This window comes from Polistes canadensis, unplaced genomic scaffold (genome assembly GCF_001313835.1).
Source record: "Polistes canadensis isolate GaletaPanama2010 unplaced genomic scaffold, ASM131383v1 scaffold_230, whole genome shotgun sequence".
NCBI lineage: Eukaryota > Metazoa > Arthropoda > Insecta > Hymenoptera > Vespidae > Polistes > Polistes canadensis.
This window is the reverse complement of record NW_014569777.1, coordinates 179716-184939: the sequence shown is the minus strand read 5'-3', so window position 1 is coordinate 184939 and position 5224 is coordinate 179716. Positions and strand designations below refer to the sequence as shown.

General features: G+C 28.3%; 1 protein-coding gene across 1 annotated transcript in view; it reads right to left on the bottom strand.

Moving 5' to 3' along the window:
• Window positions 1-5224, bottom strand: part of LOC106790321 (beta-amyloid-like protein) — a gene marked incomplete in the record, with an annotated part of 18394 nt that overhangs the window by 9687 nt on the left and 3483 nt on the right.

The window sequence follows — 5224 nt, the reverse complement described above, 5'->3', positions numbered from 1 at the left end:
AAAAATAATTAAAAATATATTCGTTAAAGCTACAAATCGATTTCGAATATATAAATAATAAAAAGATTTGGTTGAATTTAATGTAATGATAAAAAAAAAAAAAAAAAAAAAAAAAAAAAAGAATAACTAACTTTTTATTGAAATGGGAAAAGTTGAAACAACGGACTTTCATTAAATAATCTATAACATTTCATTACATATATATATATGTATACAATGTTTTATAAAGATTAATTAAAAACGTAGCATTGAGATATAGGTGTATTATAAATCGAGCGTTCCATATTTCAAACGTAGTTTTCATTTGCTAGCTGCACATTATCGAAGGCAGCCCTGTTATAAAGCCGATTATACGATGTTTTATATAAGATTCCCATCTAAGTGGATTAACCTAATGCATTTATGGTGTATCTGACCGCAACCCTTAAGTAGCTTCCTACGCACATGCAAAGATAGTAAATAAGAATTCAATTTTCGGCTACTTTGTTCAGGATTCCTTGATTTTCGTTTAACGTCGCCATTTTCATTCGCGATCGAATCCTAGTAAACACGTATGTAATCATAGCCAGGAAATGAAGTAGAAGAAGAACGTGCATCAGTGTAATACGTGTTAAAATGTAATAGGATGTAACATTGATTCAGATTCCAACAATTGTTATATATATATATGCTTTTCATTCTATAAAAACAGGTCGATAGTGACATATATATAACTTATCATTTTTGTTAAAGTAGTAGTTGTTTTCCACGTAGCAGAAAATTAAATGAAGGTGAATATAAGTATATTTATATATATATATATACTACTCTGTGTATATATACTATATATATACTATATATATATTACTACTCTGTGTGTGTGTGGATTACTTCGCAATATAGAGTCTATTGATTCCGCCATGTCATCATACATATTTCACGAGAGATATGCTGCTTTCGTTTATTATTAATAAATCATACCACCATACACACCTGCATATAAAATATATATTATTATTTAAAGAGAAAACTCAATAAAAATCGTGTATATATTACTGAAAGAACTTGTATTATATTAATAACATTCATAAATATTAGTTATATATATTAAATTGTTACGTTTGAAATTTGATGGACAAATGGCGATCCATTATGCGAGAAAAATTTGAAATTTCATTACCCTTTTCTTTTTTTGTTTTCATTATTTTGACATTACTTTTATTTCTAATAAAGTATGCATATATTTTTTCATAGTTTTGTTACTTGCAAACATTAGCATATGTTCTTTCTAATTTGCAGGTTAATATTAGGAGGATTCTAAGTCAAGGTAATTTCAAAATGGAGTCCGTAAATTGTTGCCACTTAACACTCGGTCGATTTCACAACGTCGATATTATTCTTTAACTTTTCTTCGATAGAGTTCAAAACGATAGACATTAGAAAGATTTATAGAAAGAAATATTATATTCCCGTTGATTTATTTATAGTTAAGAATATTTTCGAACATATAAACGATAAATTAATCATTAGGAAAATGTAGCTAATTTAATGTAAATAAATACACAAATTTTACTATATCAAGTTTCATTTGAATATCCACGAATATTATATTACAAATACGAGACTAATTTGTATAATTATGATGATTATATAAATCACCATATATTATAATAATTATTTTAAAAAATAAACATTAGATTAATGTATCGTTTTTATATATTTGCTGTTTTTGTGCAAAGGTTAGAAAAATCCTATAGAAAAAAGTTAAAGAATTTCATTAAGCGTCTCGTTATTGTAATAAATTAAATTACGAAGAAGAAATACAAATTTACATATGTAGGGCACGTAATTAAAAGAACAAAAAATATACAAAAAGAAAAACATTTTCCAAGAGTTTGGATCGTATATATTGAAAATCAATACACACACACACACACACATATATATATAAAAAATTTGATAATATAATTAACAAGTAGATATACCTAATTCAATTAAGGAACAAAATATTGTCGCGAATGGTTGCTATTAATAGAAACGATAAATGAATCCTCTTCGGAACAAAACGAAAAATAGATATAAAAATAAAATGGAGAGAAAAAGAGGTGAACAAAAAAAAAGAACAAAAAATATAAAATGAACGGGAGTGCTTGGAATGCTTGGGATTTGAACGTTCAAACTATATATCCGCCATAGTTCTCGATCCTTTCCTTTCTCGTATCGCATACCTGATACATACCGATAACTTCCAAGCCAATAACTTGCGTGTAAGGCTTATATTTTGATGGCATATGGACGCCGAGAGAAAGAAAGAAAGAGAGAGAGAGAGAGAGAGAGGAGAAGAGAGTTTCATGCTCGAACGAACAATGCGATTTATACGAGCAATGCGAACTCGGAGCTTCTATTAGAGAAAAATAAAGAAAAAGGAAAAAGAAAAGAGAGAGAGAGAGAAGTAAAGTGATAGAAAAAAAAGAAAACAAAAAGTTTAATCGCTTTTCGATCATTCTCCTACCAAATACAAATGATAAATAAGAAGAGGAGGTGAATTGATTGTAGAAAATAATTCTCGTTGGTTATGGGGAAAAAAAAAAAAAATAATAATGAAGAAAAAAAAGTGGACGACACTTGATAATATAAAATATTCGATTATTATTCGATATCTCTTCGAACGAGTTAAACTCCTCCCTTGTTTAAGCATCTGGCATATCGTGTTACGGTATTCAAGATCATTTAACGAAAATATTCGTAGGAAAAATGTATTATATAAAATAATAATTATATAAGAGGAGAGAGAAGGAGTTTATAATCTCGTTATTTGCAAGTATGAATTAAAATAATAATAATAATAATTAGATCGCGTTTATTTGTATTTTTTGTTCTCTTTTCTAAAAATTGAAACAAATCATATTGCGATTAATATTCAAACGAAATGACATTTCTATTAGCTAAGAGTTGCACGCTAATATTTAATTTATTGTGATTCGAAGAAATGAATCCGTTTTAAAAATAAACAAGAAAATAAATGAAACGAACGGAAACAGTATAATAAAGTACCGTTATCCTATCAAATATAAAGTACATACGATATATAAACGTACTTTTAATAAGTATTATATGATACCATTAATTTCCCCCGACATATATTTGCGATGTACTTAATAAAGCACTTACTTCATATATCATTACTCTTTATTCTACAAATGATTATTGTATTATTCATGAGATAGATAGAGAAGAAAGATAGAGTGAATATTATCGATCTATCCTATACCAATATGAACATTTCAATGACAGTTAGCAGGTATATTATAATTTACACGTGCGAGTTTAACTTATTGCGGATGTCTTAGACAGGTATTCGTACGCGATAAGTTTGTATAATCATTTTATTACTATCAACTATTACTATTGTGATATATTTTCTACTGTTATTATTACTGTCACAGGTTTTCAAAGATGAAAACGTTACATCAAAAATAGTGGGACATTTTTAAAAATTTCACTGCATTCAATATGGCTGCCTCATTCTCCAATATTCTCCGATATCTTTTATATCCACATCATCCCTCGAAAGAAGTAAATTTAAATGAAGTATTAAAAGAGACGGGAGAAAAAGAAGGGAAGAAGTTTTTTTAGAAATGCTAAAAGTGTGATTTTTTAAAAAAACAAAATCAATATTCTTCGAATCACAAGCCCCCCACCCACCTTCAGCACAGCAGCTTGCCTGCGTGTTTTCAGTGAACTTTTGCCGATAAAATTATTTCTTCGATCGAGAATAATACAAAAATAAGAGAACCGTTTTAATATCAGATATATTTTATCCTATTCGGTTTAATTAGGAATACTTAAAAAAACATTTCTAAGATTTCGAGTGCTCTATATAAGCTTCGTGAATCAATCAAATGTAAAGCCGCTTTTGGAAATACCCTTTTATCTTTACCACGTATATATATATACATAAATGAATTACTGCATTTACAGTATATATATATATATATCTATCACTATATAATATAATATCGTAATATATTATAGTAATACTGCAGTATATTATAATACTGTAGTATGTTAAAATGATGATATAGCAATACTTATAATAGTCAATACTATACTAACTAACATTATATTACAGTACTATAATATCAAACACTGTAATATGTTAACCCTTAAGTATACTAGACTGTAATAACTAACATTCTAGTATACTACAATATTACTGTAGTATCCTAGTCCTGTAGTATTCTAACATCGTAGTAAGCAACATTATCACTGTAATATACTAGTACCAAAGTATGCTAACATTGTATAATACATATATAGTATACATGCTATAGTATAGTATAGATACTTTATATACTGTATATGCTGCTGCAGTGATACATTTATGCTTGCCGGAGCGAGTGCAAAGTAAAGTCGATGACGTAACACGTAAGCCATATAACGTTGAATGCACGATGCATCCCAGTCAAAGAAATATACATACACGCATATAACTCGAGGGAAAAAAGAAAAAAAAAAAAAAAAATCCAAAAAATAAACGCAAATTGCACGTGCGAATGAATATGACTCATCGAGAACGTAATCGGTATGCCATCTTTCTAGCCACGCACATTGAATATATATATATTCATGCGTCATTATTCGTGCGTGACATGCAACGAATCGATAGGACATTGAATGATTGAATTTGTTGGGAGGGAAAAAAAAACATAAAAAAAAAAAAAAAAAAACTAGAAAAATTCGACGAAATTCCATTTTGTTAAAAAATATGTACCCACGTATATGTATGTATGTTTATTTATAGTTGATATTTCTCTCAAGCATTGGAACCCTTGACTGACTATACATATATCTCTCGTGAGGTACTAATAAATTCTCGAAGCAATATTGTGAAGAGAAAGTTCGAAGTTACCCTTTGAAATACTCTATAATCGAGTTATTATAATCGAGTTAGATGAAAATTGATGAAGGAGGCCAATACTACTAGCTTCAGTAAAATCAAATTCAAAGGACTTCACACTAGGAACTCGAGGGACAAAAAAAAATAGAGACAGAAAGAAAGAGAGAGAGAGAGAGAGACGAAAATACTTTGAATGTTGATCGAACTAACGTAATCAATTGAAACGAATTTTTATTTTTTCTTCCCTTCCTGTTTTTTATTCGAAAAGATTTCATGTTAATTAGAATAATTGGAATTGGTGTCTAATTTAATAGATCGCGTATTAAATCTTGAATATATATATAT